Below are 24,590 nucleotides of genomic sequence, written 5' to 3'. Positions count from 1 at the left end.
GTCTTTCTATCGCTCATCACTAGAGTTATACGTACAGTGCCGCATCCAGAAATTTCATACCCTAAGGCACAGATTCACTAACTCGAATCCTTGGATTTGAAATCAAACTTTTTTTTCACAGACCAAGTTCGAGACCTATTCCTTTGAATAACTATAATGTCTGTTGAACGAGAACGATGAAATTAAATCGTAACCAAAATAATCGCCTTCTGATCGCTATGTACAATTACTGCATTACTGTGCATATTACTCACATGAGGAGATTAAACGTTAGTTTAAATTTAAAACAGCATAGGTAATTTCTTATTATTGTAAACAAAAAATACATTTTAATTATTATTGTCATTATGTGTTTCACAGTGAGATGATAACTGCATGCTTGGCATATAGGGTGATCTTCTTTTGCCATAAGGAATCCGTGGGCGAGTCTGATGGGCCTATTATCAATAATCTCTTCTTTTCGTGTTATATTTGGGTCCCATCTAAATGATGTGTTTTTATCCTATTTAGTTTATTAGTCATACTATTCCAGGAGAGATGCCATTTTTTTACGAAGGAGTGAATTGATGTGGGATTTAAAGTCGTCGTAAAGAATTATGTCAAGAATGGTTGCAACTTTACTGGATATGGCTAGTTTGGCATGCTTTTCCGCCACAGACTTACAGAGTTGGTTTGGAAGTATAATACAGTGATGCATAACACAGTAACTTTAATTGATATTTAGTTTTAACCACAATTATGATTGGTGTTACTTCATTAAAAAATTACTAATGAATCACCTCCCATATATACTAATTTTAAATATTTATAACATTTATCTGTAAAATACTGATGCGTTAAAAAAAAATCAGTATATATATATATATATATATATATATATTAAATATGTCTTGGTGGTGCAATTTAATAACTCTTTAAACTTGTTTTTTTTTATGTCATCAAATTTGCACACGCCAGATGCTTTAATAAATAAAAATAAAACTTTTTTCGTAACTATTCGCTTTTCGCGCCTACCTGCAGGTTTTTTTTAAAGACCAAATGGTAAAACCATGGAGGGTCGACGGCGTTTGAGATGATTACTACGCTTGCGTTCTCGATGCCGCGGGGGCGCAAAATGCATCGCCATGGTACGCTGACCGAGTATCGTGTGCCGCGCGGCTTTTCAGTTGTCCCCATACACCGCGACAAGGAAAATGTTCGTGAAAAGCGCACCGTAATCGCTCGTAACCACGACGCATATCCGATTCGCGCCGTCCGCATGTTACATGTCTCATTTTCAACCAGATAACGGTATTTAAGAGCTGTGACACTTTGCATCCTCCTGTGAGTATATACATATGATTACAACGCATATTGTCTTATATAGTATTTTTGAAATTTTCGTAACATCAATTATTTATTTTATATACCCATAATGGTGGCCCATCGTCGCTATCTGGCTGGTGATATTTGCGTGTTTCGCTAATCTAAAGTACCGTATTAGGTAAAAACTAAAAATACGTATTTTTTTTATCTTTATTGGATTTTCACATTAATCTCAAGTCCTGTCTTGAAGCCTCCTGTAGATATTAAAATAACTCATTATAGTTCCTGTATTATTATAATATTAATATTATAGTATAATATTATACTAATATAATATTATATGTGATATTTAATTACATGATATTTGATTTAATTTAATTTTTTATATTTTATTGATATCTACTGGTATGCAGACTATACTCGTGGTTTATGGATAGTGAAAAAATTAAAAATTTAATGATAAATTTAAAAATAACTCTTGTATGAGACATAATATAATTTTATACCTATTAGTAATTTTATAAACAGCATTATAAATTATATTGTACACACATAGAAAATAATGTACCTAATTAATGTTATATGCGAACGATTATAAATCGTGAATTTTGCATCTATAGGTCTGTGTTAGAATGATTTGTTATCTTAGTTACAGGTAGTATGTATTCAGATGTGTGATGGAAGTATTCGATTTCGATAGTTGGTTGATTATGAATACAGCATGTATTATAATTTATAAATGTAGTTATATTTAATATGTATACATTGAAATTTGTGTTTGAGAAGTAAAGTCAGTCTTCATAACAAAACAAAAGTTTATGTGTTTTATGGTTGTATGCATTAAGGGTTTTTGGAAACTTTCGTTTAAGACTATTATGTGTTGCTCTCTCTCAAAATTGATTGTTCTAAATTTAAATCACTGTAGAAGTTTGTTTAGAATTTGTGAATGTAGCTTAACGTAATATAGGTCTTCGATAAAGATATTAAATAGACGAATAAAAATATCACGAAAGATGAGAAACTTTGTTATTCCTTTTTTATATATTTAAATTATTTTTATTAAATATAGGTACATTTTTAATATTAATGATAAAAAGGTCATCAGAAATATTCAAGTAAGTTTATTTATAAATATTTCAAAATTTTCCTAAAATTAATCAAGATTTTATTAAATTACGTTTGACAATTATACAGACAAATAATGATAAGATTGAAAAACAATATAGATACAGTTATTTTTCAACATTAAATAAACACCAGAATACTACCCTACAATCCTCAACACATGTATTTCATTGAATTCCATTTCATGAGAACACAGAAAGGGTTAAAGTTTGGGTCCTGTTATTTAAACTAGCACATATATAAAAGAAGTTTAATATTATTACTAGAATAATTTGTGCTAAACTAGACAAAGAAATTACTTTAAACTTTTATCTTTAACTTTTCATTTTTAATTAAACTAACGAAAATATCAAATTGAAATGTCTATTAACATACTGTGGTGGTCAGTCACAAAATAAATTTCAAGTGTACCTACCAGGAAAGAAGATAGTGAAGTCTTCGGATTGATTCATTGAAATTAAATTTGTATTGATCTCATAAAATAATATAATATACTATAATATTGAATATACATACTGATTTTTTAACTGTATGAAAATTATATTTAATATATTTTGTAATACAAGCAAACAACACAATCCATTATAGTAGGCAAAAAAAAAAAATTGACATACGAATATAATTTAATACTTTTTCTAGTAATAATTTATTTCAATAGTTAATAAATAAAATATGTATATTTACATATTATAATTTAATATACGGAGTTATAAATATAACTTTAATTTTTAATTTTTTTTAAATTTTAATTAAGCCTCAACAACAAAGGTTATTGGCTATAAACATTAATATTTTTTAACACAATTATGAAGCATTAATAATAATATATAGATAACAATAATAACAATATAAAAAAATGAGATTGAAATATAACTAGATTATATTAGTTGGTATAGGTAGTTTAGTTAATTTTAAATAATTAATTAATAACTAGAATTGTGAAACTATAAAGTACCTATATATATAAAACGATTATCACTAATACATTCATAATTTGATATGTTTTATTCCTACTCCAAACTCATAAATCATACAGTGTAATTTAAAAACAGTTTTGATTATTAAAGTTATCAGGTGTAATCTTAGTGTTATTACAGTCTACAATTACAGTCATTACAAATGAAAATCGGCCACAAATTCCGTTTGAAACATTCCAACATTCATGTTTACACTTTTTTTATTTTATTATAATTGAATAAAAATAATATTATATTATGATGTAGGCACTTGTAAAAATCCGTATCAATTGGTTTTCTGATTTGACGTTTGTTGTGATTTGATACAAGATATTATATAACTATACACTAAACATATACATACATCACAAAGCTTGTCGATGCAAGGGATTAATGACACACACGATTTCGATGAAGGTAGGAGTGTGTGTATGCGTACTTCCCTTTGGCGTATCTTTTAGCTTATCCAAATATTTTATATAGTGACGTATACCAACTGCTGTTCAAAATATCGAGTTAACGAGATGACGGCAAAGAAAATAAATTTCAATAATATCATGTGAGCCCACATACGTTAATTTTCCCGTTTAACGAAAAATACCAGATTACCAGAAATGTATCATATAGTTTTGAAACGACGGATTAAGATTTTTATTCACCTCCTCATTTGCCCCACAAATTAATTTAATTTAACCTCATAAAATATATATTATATATATACACAATAATGATTAGTCAGATTATTAGCTGGAATAATGCACACAAATATGACGGTTTGTCGGTAACTATATATATATAATAATTAAATAACTTTAATAACTTGTATAGGCTACAGTACGCTTAGTTGCATGTCAGATACGTCTATCTAAAAATACACGCGTGGATGAGTGACTTAGGTCACGTGTTTAACGAATATAGGTGTAAAAATAAGAAATATATTTTGTAACATCTTATATATATCATATACATATATAAGTTTCGTGAACGTACGCCGAAAGTTTGTATCCAATTAAATTATGAATTTAAAATGACACGTTTGGCGTATTACTATAAAGAGCCTACACTCCGTTTTTCTTGTTATGTTAAAATTTGAATAGTAATTTAATGCACTATATGTGATTGTTATAATCTTGAGCAGCATATCGCATGGAGGTAGGTACAATTTATAAATGTGTTGCCAATTTATTATGTAAAGTTTAAGTCGTCGTTACGCCTTGTTATCATCAACACGACACAAGTGAATCAACATTTTGTTGAAAGAAATTTCGATAAGTTATATCAACTTTAATAAATTGAGAAAATCATAAAAAACGGAGCTACAAAAACATAATAACTTAAAAACACCTTTACGCTAATGCATTATAAGTACGTTATTCAATTTGACAAAACTCTGGACTTAAAATGGAAGTAAAAATGTTTGTAGTTTTGATGATTAAAATCCATTTTCATGATTATATAATGTGATTTTTGACGCTCAGGTTTGGAATTAGTATAAAAAGTTAAATTTTATAATTTAATTTAACCTCAATGTCAAAAGTAATAAAAAGTTTTTCTAATTTCTAAAGTACGTTTCAACTAGTAAGTAGTATATGTAACTCAATATTTAACACTTTCAATGTAATTCAAACAAGTCTTCAACTTAATTGCTGTATTTTAAAAGAAGTACTCTTATTCTAAATACATTTTGTTATAGTTATGGAATCATGATTTTTTTAAATGTTACATTAAAATATTTGTTGTAACACTTAACTACTCCATAAGACTGAATTAAAAATCTAAATACTATATGTTTTTTTATTCAAATAGTTATTAATATATTAATTTAAGTATATTGCAAAATTATAATCATAGAGATAAACTAATTTATATTTAACCGTTATTAATGATATTATTATAAATAATAAAAACAAATACAAAATAAAACACTTGTTACATCGCAGTTAAAAATTTTAAGTTTAATATAATATTATTATAATATTAAAAACATAATTGCAATATGTCATCTCTTCCAGCTATAGGTTAGGTTAGGTACCAAACATATACCTACTATGTTTAATGTTTATAAATGCATATAGTTATACGGTTAGAAAAACATATTAAACATAAAAGTTATTGAACTACTTAATGACTAACCTATAGCAAAGTAAAATAAAAATACATTTTGAAGTGGTGATGCAGACATATTTTTTTTGTTACAGACTCATATCCTTTATACTTTTTTTAAAGATTGCTCGAATAGGAGCAATTCCATTAAAAATTTATAACGAAGAAACTAAAATGCACTAATAATCGTATTTTAAATATAATAATACGTATGTATTGTTTACTTTAAATTCATTATAATAATTCAAACAGTATTATAAATATAACATATTATATATTATATAATACGCTATTAATGTCGAGTTCAAAATTATATTAAAACTATAAACAACATTTCATTTTCATTATTGGTATTTATATTTTTAATATACAAACTAATAACAAAACATATAATAAATTAAATTTAAATTTTGTTCAATAATATTTTTGAAAATTTGTTACCTAGTTGTAAAAATAAATGAATTTAATACAATTCATAAATACATTTATAAAAACAAATTAACTTAAATTATTAACTTACAAAATATACCTATAAATGAGTATTTTTTTTTATAAACTTTTAATCAAAACTAAATTATTTTATTCTCTTTTGAGTAAAATCATAAACTTTAAGTTAAAAAATATCTCAAAAACATAGAAAAATTTAATAATTTATTTTTAATCATTTGATGGGATAAAATATTAGTTTTAAAAATGTACGTAGTAGGTATAATATATTTTTTTTATTTTATTCTACCTTCAGTGCCTTCAGAAGTACTTTACGTCAAGTGTATTACAATTTATGGTCGATTGAGTCTGACTAGAGGTTTTATAATTGTATTACGTATCGGAATTCATCAAACCAATATCATATTATCATAATATAATTATATTATGATAGGCAATATAACAAAATCACGACATTCGTGTAGCTAAATAGCCTACTCAGGACGCCATGTCATAAAATATATTTTACTGTTATTAAAAAATTTACAAATGCATGAACAAAAACCAAATGAATATAAAAATGTAAAAAATATTAAATATTAAATATCAAATACATTTCAAGTAGCTTGCTTATTTACTAAATAATATAGGTAGGTACATATTAAAACACGCGTTAGTAGAAACATACTCGTATCTATACGTATTCTATACCTAACTAAAATATTTAACGTGCAATCAAATATGTCTGCTACATTAATGTTTTGGCACACGAATACAATTTAGCGGATTGTAGATATGAAGTAGATCAAGAGGGATAACTGAAAAGTCTAGAAAAAACGATTTTTCAATATGATACTTTTTTCTTTAATAATAATTATTATTACCGACATAGGATCGTATTTATTTCAATGTATCGTATTGAATAATACATTATAGAAACAGATAAGTGTTCTGATTTTAATTATTGTAGTCACCGATATTGAAAAATTAGTAACATGTTGGTTACAATAAGTCACCGAGCTCACAATTATGTTAGACTGGGGGGAGGGGTGTAGTGTAGCACGTGTACGAAGGTTCGTATAGGGAACGGGCGTTGTTAGAACGCGAAAGAGGTGAGAAATAATAACAAAAAAATCGCATGCGCACGTTTTTCACAAGGGTGGGTGATGGGTTAATTTAAAAACAAAATTAACATTGCAGGCATTGGTAAATTGTTTCATACGAAAAAAAATAAAATCGATTTTTACTTTTTAGTTCCTATAGGTATAGCCGTTTATTGAGAGTTAGGTACATAAATATTTATTTTTTACGTTTACACCACTACTGGAGCAGTTTTATAACTTAATTGAATTTTATGGTTAATTACAACGCATTAACAAGTATAATTTAAAACACAATCGATAATAAAGATTTATAGTAAACATATTTTAATGTTATCTATTAAATAGTATTAATTAGAGTGATAATTTTAATTACTTTATTGTATTTTATTATGGTAGATATCTATTATTCAAAAATATATATAAAAAAATATCACAGCTAAAGGGGGTGATTTCATTTACTATTTTATTCTCGTTGAGCATTTTACGCCCTCCGCCTCTCTATGTGTATACTCTACCGATTGCTAGTCCAGATTAGATGAAATTTTTCACAGCAGTACCTATATTGAAAACAACATTCAACCATATAATATTATACTCCTACTGGGTGGTGGTAGTTATAAACACACACATACGCTCATGGTGGAGGAGGGCCGAGGCGAAGAACTACTCGGCACTTTGGACAAAAAATTATAACCAAATGCCCCCCGAGGACCCGTATAATATCAGTCGTATAAATTCAGATACACACACATCTATGTGCATACACATACGCATACACTATGTAATACACACGCGCAAGATCGCCTACTCTTTATTGAATATTTAGGCCCTCTCGCGATTATTAAATTTCGTTATGACCTAAAAAACGTGTTGTTCTACTGGCGCGTGACCCGTTCCCATTAGAATTGCTCTAATTTCGTTTACGACCATTGCAACCCTTGATTATGGTATAGGCCCATTTTTTGATACCACACCTTTTCACTCGTTGTATGCCAAATTAGAAAATAAAATTCGTTCTGTAATAATCTCATTTTCTTTTTTAAACGTCCTTACTCCCTTTTCTTTTCTATTTTAGCAACGCTCAAACATAATTACGACGGGTTTTTCCATAGAAATTTAATGTGAATAAAAAATATTAAATTCGACGAGTTAATATAGTTTTTAAATAACACATATTTTGTTTAACAAAATATTAAACTAAAAAAAATTATTTTGAGATTCACACCTTAATATCTAAAATACTGTAGTTAAGAACAAGATTAATTGTAGTTTTGTAACAAATGTTAAGTTAGGTATACTTAAATTTTTTAAATTTCAATACAGCCAATATAGGTATCATATATATCTCAGTGTAAAAAATTTTATTACTCGTATTTTTTTGTGATTAAATCTAATGATTACACTAAATAATATTTATAAGTAATGCGTAAAAACATTGATGATAGACTATGAAGTAACAGATACCTATCGTGAAATCATTACCTTGCTTATTCGTTCTACGTTTTAACCTTGGAAAAAACTTTTAAATTACATTTTCGAATTGTTATTTGTTTACAAATCGCATAGTAAACAATGCGTGTGCAGTATTATAGTGAAAGGTTGGCGAGTGCAATAAAAATAAGACATTTTTGTTACGTAGTTTAGAGTTTATAATTTATATGCTGTTAATAGTATATATAACTTATGGTGCAAAAGAAAACTATCATTCTTAATTTATGTATCTACTAAATTTAATCAATAATGCACACAATTATTTTGGCTTATTGTATAGTACTATAGTATATATCTGGTATAGTATATTGAGCCAAATTCTAGATTTAAAAGAAAAAAAATTATTCTAAATGATTGTTGACCATGCTTTACTTGTCAATATAAATAATTTAAATGCACTAACAATAAGAGCGAACTTACATTCGCCAAAAACAAAATACAACGAGCGCTCAATATACCCATTTATTCATATACCTACCTACATATATATTATTAATCTGTGCAATTAAATTAATTAACAATATGAACAGAACAGATATAAAATTAAAACTATTTTATTTATGGCATCTATCTCATTTATCACGCTAACTGGGCTAATAAATAAGTTCGACCAATATCCTTATAAATTGATTCAAAGTATCTATAAATTAATAGGAATATAAGAAATTTATTTTTATGGAGTTAGAAGTGGTCCTTATATTTTCACCCTTTCATAAAACTTTTTTTAATGTTATATAGTTATATCAATATATTTAAACGAAACTTGTGTTTTGAATATTTAATTGTAACAGTATAAAATATTATAATGTGTACTCACAAACCATATTCGTATGTTATATTAAATATTATAACAGCGTTTATTTTGGGTTATATTAAATAAGTTGTCTTTCATTTCTCGAATCGTGGAATAAATCAATATCAATATCAATATTTTTTATTTTTATTTTTTTTTAATATACGTACTCATATTAGTATTATGATTATTAGTACTACATTACTTAAAAACGATTTATGCAGAAACAATATTTTTCATACTAGGTATTTTAAATGACTTGTAGAAAAACGTTTAAGAATTCATATAATATGAAAATAAGATATTGATTATGAAAATATTAGCAACTATAAATAAATACAATGAGTGTATTATGTCAAATAAAAATTGATTTTTTTATTTACTACATTTTCTCTAAAATCATCTATTCAATACGATGATATATTTGAATAAGTAACATAAGTAATAAAAAGTACAAGTATAATTGTATTGGAATGCCTCGTTATTTTATAAAAATTACGTTCTAATTGTATGATAAAATCTTATTTTAAAACACATGTAAATAATTATTAATCGGTATTTCTTTGTTTAAATATAACATAAAATATTGAACGTATTGTTTAACAAGACAATAATCTGTAACTAAGTATACCAAAATGCTTTTAATATTATAGCAATTGAGCAATATTTGTTGTTGAACACTTTAAAAGTCTAAAGTAAAGCTTATTTTAAAATTTAATTTTGATGATAGTGTTATAGTCATTCAACTACGGCTCGGAAATTCCACTGATATTTAATACTTACAAGGAATTTTGGCGGAATTTATTATTATTATTATTTTTTTTTTATATTAAATTCGATTTAACCATAAATTTAGACTTTTGTAGTGATCACCGAGTTTTTTGTACAAGCCATTAATATTCTAAAGCATAGAATATTATAGTATAAGCTATAATATATGAACATTTAAAAAGTTCTAATATTTTTAATGAATTTAAGTGCGAAAAATATTGTTTTGTATCATTAGTTTGAGAGAGACAACGGGTAGGATTCATTAGGAACAATATAAAAAAACTTATAATCCGTTCAAATGATTTATGGAGATCCATTTAGACTGAATAATATTACTTAAAATTTATGTTTATATTCATATTTGTGTTTATAATAATAAAACTATAAGATTTCAAACTGCAATTGGAATTATCCAATACCTTATTATACCTACAGGTTAGGTTATAGTATAAATAAATATTTCCAATTGGACAGAATGAGTTTGGTTTAGTTAGATACTGAATTATTTACCAATTTTTTTAAATATTGCCAGTTACAAAAAGTAAATACACGATTCAATAAAACAACACACATGCATTAAATTTAACAATCACAATCAATATGAATTTAAATAAACTGTTATAATATAATATATAATATATTAGAATTATTCTTTTTTCGATTCTCTCTATAAAAATCTAAGTTTGTGTTATAAAAAGAGAGAGTTTAAAAACAATTTTGAGAAAAAAAAGACGATATTAAATAAAGCTTTTAAAGAAATAAGTACAATGTGTAGATATGCCAATGAAAGAGCAAAAAAATAAAGGAAAAAAGAAAAAATACATTTTATAAATTCATAACATTCTAATAAAACCAATTGTCTCAACTACACAGAATAATCATAAAATGATCAAGAATTTATATACAATTGCTAATGCTTCAATTATTTAATTTTATATAATTTATTTCATATTATATTTGTATTGTACGTTGTGGTGTACAATTTGAAATACATGTCAGTCATGCAACGGACATATACTTGAGCAACGATCGCACTTCAACATCCTTTGATGTTTGTCAGAATACCGATAATTATCGGTTGGCTCGAGTAACATAAAGGCACGCTTGCGCATTACCTACAGTTATATTACATCAAAATGTGCATATGTTATGTATCGCTGACTTAAAAATATATACTCGAGTACTCGACATTTAATAAAATTACACTATAGGTATATATTATAAGTCTTACCTAACTAAAAATCGACACTCAACGAGTTCCGCAATTATCTTACAGATATGTTTCTCCGATATTCCAAACTACCCTGCAGTATCTATTCATACTACAATATTAAAATTCAATAAATTCTTGAATATTTATAACTATAAAAAAGGTTAGGAAGTGTATGGAAAGTTTTTTCTTATAAGTTATAACATACCTGTGAATAATAATATATAGGTTATCACTGATCGTTCTGGGTCTGTGCGTCCCAACGTGCAAAGCTGGAAAAACAGCTAACATAAGCCTTGTCATTTCGGAGGTGATCAAGACTTTCATCACTGCAACACACTGTATAATAATAAATAGTAAGCGCTTTCAGACGGTAATGGGTGAAAAATTAGTTAAATTGATCAAAATTCACGTCCTGAATTTCGTCACATAAGACGTATGCATTCGTGGACGAGAAAAATTGTGAAATTGAGAAACTGTCGGTGGAGGTGTATCTACGCGACGCGAAGAAAACGGTCTCGACGACTTGATTAAGAAAGTCGTGTTCACATCACTCTCCGCGTGTCTTGTATATTTTTTAAGCTGTGATACCCCTGTAGCCTTATACATATACAATATGTATAGTATACCATAAAATTAGTAATCACACGTCAAAAATCTGATGAATTCAATTTTTAGGTATTATTCCAGGGGCGTCATTTGGGGGGTGGCTGGGTGTGCAGCGGCACCACCAACTTATAAAATGTTAGCAATTGGCCCGCCATTAATACTCTAATGCGCCGTTATAACTGATATGATTTCTATAATAAAAATATAACCAATGTCTACTGCTTCAAATGAAAGATTTTTTTATCCCTCAAAAGAGTAAAAACATATTCACTAACCACCATGGGCAACGAAAGATTAAATGGTATAATGATAATTGTATATAGTTGAGAATGAAGAAGCAAGTATAATATTGATTTACAAGAGGCTGTAAATATTTTTGCACACATTAAAACCCATTGATGTCCGCTTATTTAAATTTTTAAAATAACTAATATTTTGATGTTTTGTATAAATTATGTTTAATTTTGGAATTAAAGAGTATTTAATTATTAATTATACCTTATTTGCCTTTTTTTCAAATAATAGTTAAATGGCTTTAGCTTGTTTCTGTAATGATTGCTTATATTATGTTAGAAACTTTTAATTCTTTGAATTGCTAGTTATTTAAAAAATGCAATAGTTGTTATAAATAATTTCAATTAGAATTATAAAAGGGAAGGAAAGAATATTTACATAAGTTTGCGCCTAAAAGTTTATACACCTGGAAAAAAAACTGAAATGACGTCCCTACATTATTCGTGTAGACATCATGGCATTCGTATTAGAAATTATGTACAATTTTGAATTTATAATAGCACATCTCATCGTGCGATTTAACCCAACAGAACACGGTAACATTTCACGGCACGAAGCGGTGCAGTGTAAAATCAAATTAAGTCCGACCAACGGATGAGAGTATAAAAGTTACCTGGTCGTCACGAGTATAGGTACTGCAAACAAGTAGATGATATAATAGTATAGAAGATCGCCTACGCCATGTTTACCGCAGTTGGGCTGCGTGGATTTCGAATCTTGTCGTATGACGTATTTCACCAATACTAAATAAATGTGTTGGTGGCAACTTTCCGAACGCTTCTGTCTGCGAGTATTCCAAAGTAGATTGATTCTATATAGGTAAGCTTGCGGTATTCCACCGGTAACCACGGTCGGGAGCTGGCCTGGGTGACAACCATTACCGCAGTACCGTCTATATCAATTTGTGCAGGGTGTAAAATGTATGATATAACATTATTCCTGTGACGACTTGTTCATGTGAAATATCATTTTCAAAATTTAACATAACCAAACTTAGAAGTGCCATGTTGCAAGAACGTTTAGATAACATTTTGTCTGTGTTTATAGAACAGGCGAACTAGCATGTTATAATGTAGACCTTGAGGCCAGCTTAGAGCTATAATATAATAAAATATGTATGACAAATTAATGATATTTTTTTAATAATACATATTTCAGTTTTTCAGTTGCAAAAAAAAAAAATATTGTTAAAAATGTAGTCTAATATAATATATAGTTAAAATATGTATTACCCCCCCCCCTGCCAAGAGGGTTTAGTACCGCCTATGATGATATTTAATAAATAATATGTAAGCTCATGACGAATGGGATAACCGAAATATTTTTCTGTTGTGGTAAGACTGATTGTCTCGACACCACAACCGTGGTCGTTGCCGTTTCGCTCTTTCCACTTCCATCTTGCGATTTTGCGTTGGTCTTCGGATTTTCGATGATTTTCGTTTGAACAATGAATAGTTTTCACACTTCACGAGTGCGTAATATTATTAAGTGTTATTAAATTGCGAAGAAATTTTGGCAAAACGTGTTTTAGACAAACCTCTATAATATGCATAATAATATAATATGCACTGCCGGCTCGACGAAACACATCGGCAGTTTCCAGGATTTTACGAGTGGGTCGACTCGTTAAGGTTGGTTGCATATTAGTTATATATACATTATACATAGCCCACAGCATTTGTTGTAGATATAGCGACTATATGTATCTGCGACGATTATTTAGAATTTATCGTATATTATAATATGTGTGCACTGTGTAAACAATATTCGTATACCATAAGTTCGATAAATTCAGGTAAACCTTTGGGGTAAAATAGTGAAACAATCGTACAAAATATTATAAATATTAAATATTAATTATTATCTTGCATTAACGCCGCTTTGTATTTTAATAAAAATAAATGGATCTCATACAATATTATATAGATGGCGTACATTACCATCAGCATATCGCCACTGTAATTATATTATTCTTGCTGATGAGTATAGTATAATTCGATATGGCGTGAAAGACAAAAACGCCTCGAATATAGTCTAACCAGACTTAGGAACTATAATCTATTATTGCACTAATTGTATAAAAAATATGGTAAATATTTGTAAAATTACGGCGAAACTATTAAACGAATTCGTCACGTGAATTCGTTATGTATAGCTCCAGCCTTAGATGCGATTGCCGTATAATTCTCGATATTGTCTACTAGTATAGAACAGCACAATACTATTATAACATTTATAACATGTAAGGTGTACGTCAACTATAACTATATATTTTATACGATATTTTAGTTTTCGAGTTATTTTTAGAATTTTTTTTTTTCAAATTTTCAGAATCTGGTGGTCGGCTCTATTTTTCTCATTGACAATTAAATGTTATTACTTATTTATAGTATACACTTATACTACAAACACATGATTATTATTGTGTATATTTTATGTCATATTGCTCATATAATCTAATAATGTAATACAGTTTATATTATATATAAAATTATTCAACCAAAGTAAATAATAGAAAAATCTAACTATTGGATTATTTTAAATTTTATATTAATATTTAATTATAAACGAAAAATTTTAAATTTTTTTAACTTGGTCGATTATTTTTAAATCAACTGAGAAAAGCTAAGTTATTTAAACTGTCAATTAAACTAGTGAAATTTATAAATCGATTGGAAAACAAATTAATTAATTAATTTCCACTTTTGAAAATAGTAATAATATATAACAGATGCACAGGTTTCAAGCGAAACACACTTAAAGTGACCGGTTTGAGAAAAATATAATTATTTTTCACATTTGGTTGGTACCACCGAATTTCGTGTCAAGAGTATGGGAGGGTAAGCTGGTAAGCGTAATTTACTAATTTTTCAATTTTTTCGGCGTTGTATCCAGGTAACCTCCGTTAAAATTTTTCTCTTCAGAAATTTTGACGTTTGTGTTTTACTTACTGCAAAATATAAACTCAAAAACTGCACAAATGCACAATGAATTCAAATGATAGATTATATACGTACATAATCGATGTAAATGGAACGCAAATGTTCAACCTGATTATTCCAAACTTAACTGCTACTGCTCCAAATATACCTATTTTGCTTAAGATAAAAAAAAATAATAATTTATTCACTCGTCTTCAATGTTAATTTTTATGTATGTGACGTCTGTGTATAAAAGCCAATTTGTACTATTTCGATATACCACACCATTAATAATAATAAATAAAAATAAATTCAAATAAAGCAATAATTAATTCTAAAAAAGAAAGGTACAATAAAAAATAAAATACATATCTAAAAATATAAAATGAATTTATATTCATATTTTTTTTATTCGTGGAAGCGTTTGCAAAATTAGTTAGTATTATGTACATTGTACACTACATAATAAAATCCGATTCCATTAAGCTGTAATATTGTATAGCCTTGAATAATGCGTTATAAAGTTAAATATCTTTATCATATTTTATTTCATTATACTTTGAACTAAAAATCGAACAAATACAAAATAACAATGTTAGTAAAATTAAGAAAAAAAATTAATGTTTAAAAAAAATCCCATCTTATTCAAGTGTGTAGTGTTCTATTTCTATTGAAATGATTACCATGCAGCATTAAATCAATTTTTTTATCAATTATTATAATTGCTGAAAAAAATTAATATAAAATAAGTATGAGCCTATAACTATTGTAATTAATTTAAACATTTTTAATTTATTGAATTATTGTATTATAACTAGTCAACTTAAGTATAATATGTACTCGTATTAATCATAATAGTATTTTGTCAACGAATATTATTACTGGATTTTTCTATTTCTGTATATTAATTTACACTAGATTCATATAAGCAGTCGTATGAAACTCATTTTTCCCCTTCCTTTAGATTATTATTATTATATATAATCACAAGCCACATTAATTATTTTCAAAATTCTCCTAAGTTATTTGCAATCAGCATGTCATGATGAACGGGTTATTATTGCATTATATGCTGTTAATAAGTTAATAATAACTCTTTAATGGCAGTGGACTTTAATTAGGTTATTTAATTTAGAATCCGTGGCTAACCGGTTACAATTCGATCATTTTCTTCATTCAGGAGTAGATGCTATTTTTCATTTGGAGCACTGTTATCGTTTTGTCTCTTATCATTATTGATTCAATGTGTTTCCAAGGTAATCGAAGGTAATCAATTAGATCTCTAATTTTTGATTAAAATTTAAGATGAAGGTACAACATTTTAAATACAAATATGGACATAAAATTAATAAATTAAACTCGGAGCTTATAATAGTCACTAGTATTAAGCATTATAAAACGTAATAATTATTTCATTAAAGTTAATTATGAAATTATTAGTTACTTGTTTATCAAAATATGCATATCCATATATTCATATTGATATTATTATCCTAATATATGTCAATATATAGAAATACATTTACTTACCAATTATAATATATTCATTTTCATATTAATAATTACGTTACCCTAATATGTTTACAAAATAAAAACTGTTATTCTACTTAAATATTTTTAAGTTTTAAATCTCAAAAATGGATCCTGTAGAGTAAATTAGTATTTTTTTAATGATCATTTTGTTAAGTTGAATAATGTTCAAACTGTTATAATTGTGTATAAAAAGTTTCACCTGGATAGTTTTTTTTAACGATTTATTAACTTAAAGAAACTTCTATTTTGTTATCTGTGGAAATTAGTTTTCTTGCATAGGATATATATATAAATTAAATTGAGTATAAAGTATACTGTTTTAAATTAATTAGCTAAGAGTGAATGATTTTTGTTCGATTAAAAGTCACGTGAGTAATTGTCATTCAAAATGGTTAAATTTAATATTAAAGATATTGGCACATCACAATGAAAATTGCCATTTTTATTTGTAAATAAATGGTATTTAAATACTTCATTTTTTTTTAATATTAGTGTTTTAACGTAATACGAATATTATTATTAATTATTGTGATTTATTACGTTAACTCATATAGCTAGTGTAAACAAATTTAGTTTAAATATTAAAATGTTTTAATATTCTATTTTATAGATAAAAACCGCATCAAAACTGTGTCTACTGTCTACTTTAACTGTGCCTCTGTGAACTTTAATTTTGAACTTTTTATTCATTATATAATATGGTACCATAAAGTATATTATTTGAAAGAGTAGTGTATACAATACAAGTATACACTAATACTAATGTATGATGTAGTTTTTGAATACATGGTATTACATGCTCATATAATAATTACAAAAATATGTTTTAAGTTACATGGATATTTGTATTGATAATCGGATGTTTTGTATAGATAGGTCATGCATTTCATATTCTATGAGTAACGAAGAGGAATAATGGTGTTACAATAGAATGTTTTATTTTTCACAACAAAATCTTTCGAGCAATAAAAGCTTAAAGCGGTTATAAAGTTTCATTAGATACAGATTTTATTGTACTTAACAGTTTTACACTTTACAATTCTCTAAGATATTTAAAAAGTAAAGTAAACAGTACAAAAGTTTTTAGCGAATTCTTGACCATTTGAGTAAATTTTGGGGTAAACCATGGGCTACTCGAAAACTTTTTGGGTATGATTTCTTACGAAATGCTTGCTCTGAGAGGAGAGAACCAAGATATTTTAACAACATGCTACGAGTATCTATTATTCATAAACTAAATGATTATAAGTTTATTTTCCGATCGATATAATTTGTATTTGTTGTAGTTCTTTCTTAAGTGATTTTTCTATAAATTACTGAATAATTACGTTTTCCAAAATTGTAATATAAACTATTGATTACGAATAATTTGTATAACAGTACAGAATAAATATATTCTTACTGAATTATGTTTTATTAAAAAACTCTAATGATATTGAACTGAAAATATATTTTAAGAACAATCCACAATATTTATAAATAGTTAAAGAAATTATTAATATAGTACATTTAATTATATATCACATATTTCAAACTTTGAGTTTTAACTGAACATTATTATAAAAGATCCAGGGTAATATTGGTTATAGACAGTTATTGAATTATAGGTATAATATAATTGTAGATGTAGAATTATTAATTAATAACATTAATCTAGAGTTTAGACCAAAGTTTGAAAACTTGTTATGTAATATGCTGTATTTAATCTTTCTTTTTTTTTTTACTAATAATAGAAGTGATTTTGTAGCTTGATAACTAACATTCTTTAATTTTCCAGTATAAACGTTGTTTTATATTAACGGCTAATGTATGTCAATTTATTTTTAATCACCTGTTAGTGAAATAATTAAGTTGTTTATGTATTTTGTATATTATATGTTTTATTTAACCTAACTTTGTTTAGATAATTCATTTTAAAATTAAAATTAGATAAATATTTCTTTTTTGTTTAAGAATAAAATAAACATGAAAAGACATGAGACTAGGAGAAAAAATATTTTTGATGAATATAATTTAGGTTTTTGGGTCAAAAATAAGGTTAACCTAATAACCTTATAGTTTAAAGCTTAATTCACAGACATTTAAAATTTATTGAAATTGTTTTGACAGTGGTGACATTTAAATGAACTTTAATGAATCAAGATATCATAAAAAAAATAAATGACTAGCTGTTCGAAAATCATAGGTGTAATTTATAATACTATATACTTAACTATCTATTTGTTTTATTATTTACTACCTATTGTCAAAACTTAGTTCTATAGCTTCATAAATAAAAACATAAATATAGCATAAAATCTGAAGTAATAAGTACATTGACTAGAAAAAATATTTAATTCTTGTATTTATGACTTTTTATGAGACACATTGATCATTTTAATATATTCAGTATTATAATTTATAATTTACCTGTATAATAAATAATGATGTGTTTTAATAAAAGTGACTTCCATAATATTATGTTGTTGTAAAGTGTTACAATTTAAATGAAGTTTCATTGTCCAAATTATATTACATTTTTCTTAGAACACATAGGTACATACTATAATATTTTTGATTTCAACAAAAACAGTAATATGGCCATGGTAAAAATTGTTTGAACACAAAAAATCATATAATCAGTGTGATAGAAATATGATAAAAAATAGAATTTATTACTATACCCTTTCATAACTTTATTCTACTTAATCCTTTTTATAATTTAAATTGAAGAAAAGGTATAAGTATGTCATAATAATACTTTTTATTTAACTACTCTTGTCTTTTTTTTTATGAGATAATTATTAACAGATGATCGTATATTATTCGAATATTTTAATTACTATAACACTAATTTATACTATTTTTATAAACATTATTAATAATAAGTATCATACATATTTCCATAACATCCAATCACAAAGAATATCCAATTATTAGAATATATTTTAAAGTATAAAAAATATCTTGAAATGTGAGATGATTCAATTAAAAATAATTATAAATAATAAAAGTTAATATAACCTTAACTTTAACAAGCATGATAAAATCTAAATAAAACTTTGTATTTTAAAATCTGAGATTATTTGTATTCAATATTTATAGTACAAAGATTTTTGTTAGTATTTTCTAGGTTTTAAGATAGCATATATAATAAGTAGATAAATATTAAATTACAGCTGCTAGTGGTACTGTAGTGGTATATTTATAAATACATTTAAATAAGATTCTAAAAAAAATGTTTACAATATATTTGATTGTTAAGTTCCAGTAGTTGGTAAATAACTTTTGTTAATTCAAATTTAATACAGCTAAATAAAAATTAATGATAGACAACATGTTATTAAGGCTTTAACTAATAAATTATATTTATTCATTCATAACAAACAATCCAATTTTATATTATTTTTTTATTGTATGTTAATGCTTATATGATTTTTTATAATTTTAAACAAGAAAAAACTATCTTATATAGTTGTTAACTTTTATTTGTGTAACATTCATTTGATATTAATAAATCAAGTAAAAATTTCAGATCTTAAAACAACACAAAAATAACGAAAAATAATGAATATTCAAAACACTATTAGTATTATTTTAATACTTAGATAAGAAGTAAAATAAAAGCTAATAGCTTTCCCGCTTTACTTGCCAGAATATCATTTGGGATTTATATTATAATTTTGTACTTCTGTAAAAATCTCGCCTAGTACAGCTGTAACAAAATAATATTTTCGCAGCGATTTTATATGTCAATAATCAATATATTGTAAAATACAGTTATTTTTGAAGAAATGCGATTGAAATAAAAGACAATTTTTCAAAAAAAAAAAAAAAAAACCCCATAGTTGATTTGTTTTTATAAATATCAAATAAAGTACTTAAACATGCACTTCTAAATTAATTTTAGCGTTAAAACTATCACTAACGAAAAATGATGCCACATTTATGACTTACTAGCTTAAAAACATTTTAGTTTTATCATCATCAGCCTGGTACTTAAAGGGCCCCCGGATAAATTTCTTTAGAAGCGCCCCAAAATGTTATTTTGTAATGATAAAAAAAATGATAATAAGTAGTGAAATATTATATTATTACTTTTTTTGTTATATCTGGACCCTTCGACACAAATACGGCCGTGTCTGCTGATGCGTTCGCGGTCTAGCGGCCATGGCTAGGCCGACACTGAGTTTTACTATATGTGTATTAAAAGGCTTAGCCTATGCAGTCGTCTATAATATTAAATTCTTATTATTTTATGTACCAACTCTATAATAATTTGCGTTAGGTTCATGAGCACTATGTTACAACCAGTTGAGTACTTCCCAATTTATTCATTGTAGTAATATATTAATTTAAATACTACACATGTATTGCAACAATAAATTCAAATGTTAACATTTCTTTTAAAATGGCTTCACAATCACATAGAGTTTCTGCATCTAATATTTGAATTTTCAGTATATTTATACAATCAATGATATCGCCAAATTGGAAAAATATTGCTTTGACTGCAGAAATTCTACTTTCCCATCTTGTTTCAGATAAAGACTTTAATGTTAGTTTTAATTTATCTTTTATAAGATTCCATCGTTTACTAGATTTTGAAAAGAGCAAATACATTTTAGATTGAAGCCAAAAGATGTTTTAGCTGTATCTAGCAGCTACTTAGCAGCATCTACTAAAATTAAATTCCAGCTGTGACAACCACAATATACAAAGAATGATTTTGGATTAATATTCAATATTTGTGTTTTAACACCCTTGTTTATTCCTACCATATTTGCGCCATTATCAAATCCTTGTCCACGACAGTTTTGAATATCTAAGCCATTATTTTTTAGCTCATATAGAATAATGTTTTTTAATGTCCACCTGCTGTTGAATCAACAGCAATAAATCTAATAAAATGTTCTTCTATATCACCGGTTGACATATTACAAAATCTTAAAATAATGGACATCTGTTTAATGCGACTTATGTCTCTAGTGCAGTCGAACATAAGAGCACAATATTTCACTAGTTTTACTTTACTAATAATTTCTTAAATTACTTTTTTTAGGCATAAGTTTAATTCATTCATTTTGAATATCATGACTCAAATAATGTTGGGCCAGTTGTTTATCATTAATTAGTTGAAAATGGTTCTGTAATGAATGATCATATTTGGACAATAATTTTAATAAATCAATAGTTTCCAAAGTTATTGCTATTATCCATAGGCGTGTCTACGGGGGAGGCAGGGTGGGCACCGGTCTCCCCAGTGACTTGATTCTTGGCGTATAATTTACCGTGGTTGAAACACAGATTTATATATAGTTAGTAGTGCTATATAATTTCCATACAAAAATAAAAAGTCACAAATATAGATTATAAAATACAGATCAGAAGTAAAAAATTTAAATTTAATAAATTGCCTCCCCAGCCATGGAGGCTTGGACACGCCTATGCTATCATCTCACTTAAAGTGATTCTCGATGACCTCTAAATGATAGATTACGTGAGGCTAAGAAATTTATTACATTAATTAATTTTTCAAACAAATTGTACCAATGCTTTTGTGATTCACTAATCTGTCTTTCATTTTCTTGATCTATTGTTTTCCCGAGTTTAATTCGTTTGTCAAATTCTACTCATTTAAACATGCACACCATGTGCACTTGGCTATTTTCGTGTCTTTGAAAAATTGTACTAAGATGTTTCCAGTCACAACATCCTTCACGAATCATTTGTGTTTGTAAATTAGAAAAAACTGTACACGGAAAACAATATATTTTATCATGAGATTTAGAATAAACTAGCCATCTGCAGCGATGTTGAGTTTCTCCATTACTTAATTTTCTTGTATAATAGCGGAGGTTAGAAAAATGTCTCCTATTATCGTCTAAAGGATAATTTTCATTGCAAATATCTAACATCTATTGAGCACCATGTTGAACTAAATTGTGACGCTGTGAATCTGATAACGGAAACACTCATTTCCCTGGGTCTAAACTCATTAATGATTCACTTAAAACAATTTCTTGTTTGTGCATCTCTAAATCGCAAATATAATTTATATTAGAAATAACATAAAGAGTAATTTCTTTATTTTTAAAAGTATTCCTCGGCGGAGAAGTTTCAAGATCAGACTTAGTTTCAACTCCTTTTGTCAATTCTTCTTTGTATTTTGAAATTTTATTGGATAACGTTTCCTTATTTAAATCCATTTTGGCATTAGGTTCGTCTAAGATTGTAGTTGTTTATGTACTGGTTTTGATTAGAAATGTCATCATACTAGTACTCATATAGCTTGGTTCACTTGCATAATTTCAGTTTTTCTCTTTCTTTTGGAAACACCAGATTCCCATTTTCGACCAGTATCTCTGTCTCTACTAGATCCAGACATGAAACATGATACCTATTTATGAATAGTTAATTATATGTATTTTAATAATAAATTATTACGTATTATTATTATTGTACAAAATAATTATGTTATAGAAATTTAAATTATTAAATATTATATTATATAAATAAAATCACGAAATGTTATTATTCTATAATAATATTAATTTTTACTGTAATATTGCCAGTTAAAATTAGGTAGTCGAAAGAATGTAATATTTATAAAATTATGTATGAGAACTGTTAAATACAAATAATAATCGATTACAAATTACAATTATTAACTAGTTCTTAAAGTTTTAACTAACATTTCCAATACAACATAATAAAATATAATATTTTCATAATACTTCCATATTATAAAAAATTATTATAATATATATTATATCTATTTTTTCAGAAATTCACAATAAATCGTTTTCCTCGATGATTATGTTATTTTCGTATTACAATACATTTATTATATAACTAATATCATTTTTTTTTTTCTTACACAATAATACAATATACAATCTGTACAACTATGCACAATTAGCATATTTGTTTAGGGTTACAAATTACAATAATACATGAGTACATAAGTAAGAAGCCACCCACTAATGGCACTTGACTAGAAGTTGAATAAAACTAACTGTATTTATATATACTGATTTTTTTTTTTTTATATATTAGTTCCCTAGCAAGTCACGACGCTTGGGGTTGCTAGGTAATGTTTGGGTGGATAGGTTTTTAATGAGTGGGTTTTGGTGTGTTTGCAGCCGGGTATGAAAGATTGTAGAAACGTATAGCTTCTTCTGTCACGGTTTAAATTAACTAATATCATAAATATAAAAAAAACAATGTGGAATGTAAATACAATTAATAAAGTTTTATACTTACAACTTACGTGTGGTATGATTTGCTTCGTTAAATATTATTATTAAGAGGATGTCAGCGCACTATTTGTTTTCTCTTTCTGGCTCACTCGTAGCATAGACAAAACGCATATACACAGAATCATTTTTTCTATATCTTGAAGTAATTTTAGAGTAAAACCTCCCATTACAAAAAAGATAGAAAATAATATTTTTGAGGGAATGACATATCGATTTGTCTAAATATTGTCTCTTAATAATTTAAACATTATTTAAATGTACAGTGTTTTTTGATTATTTTGAAAGTCAAATACAAAGTCAAATATCAATAAAATATAAAATCGATTTGTCATTCCCTCAAAAATATTATTCTTTATCTTTTTTGTAATGGAAGGTTTTACTCTAAAATTACTTAAAGACATAGAAAAAATAATTCTTTGTAAATGCGTTTTGTCTATGTTACGCTTGGGCCAGAGAGAGAAAACAAATAGTGTGCTGACATCCTCTTAAATTGAATATGATTTTCGGTAATCGATCGATACAGAAACAAGAATAAAACACAACTTATAACAACCGTCAAAATGAAATTACGTTACCAAGTTTAGATTTTTTTTTTATTGATCTTAAACAAAACAACTCGGCAGCAAAAGCCATTAGTTCACAATTCTTAATAACAATTTAGATAATATACATAGGGTTCATAGATACAATTATATTTTGTTAATTAAAT

General features: G+C 26.4%; 1 protein-coding gene and 1 pseudogene across 2 annotated transcripts in view; one reads left to right on the top strand and one right to left on the bottom strand.

The window, feature by feature from the left end:
* Positions 1 to 1,161: 1,161 nt before the first annotated feature.
* LOC149054852 (neuropeptide Y receptor type 6-like) overlaps positions 1,162 to 24,590 on the top strand; it is a 76,641-nt gene continuing 53,212 nt past the window's right edge. For both annotated transcript variants that reach the window (XM_089229097.1, XM_089229098.1), the window contains exon 1: positions 1,162 to 1,323. The gene's annotated coding sequence lies outside the window, so the exon portion shown is untranslated. The remainder of the gene's footprint in view (positions 1,324 to 24,590) is intronic.
* Positions 22,253 to 23,007, bottom strand: LOC149054854 (uncharacterized; annotated as a pseudogene).

This window comes from Diuraphis noxia, unplaced genomic scaffold (genome assembly GCF_037042655.1).
Source record: "Diuraphis noxia isolate RWA-SAM2 unplaced genomic scaffold, SU_Dnox_SAM2 contig0005, whole genome shotgun sequence".
Lineage (NCBI taxonomy): Eukaryota > Metazoa > Arthropoda > Insecta > Hemiptera > Aphididae > Diuraphis > Diuraphis noxia.
Note: the sequence above shows the minus strand (reverse complement) of the source record. Positions and strands in the feature narration are given on the sequence as shown.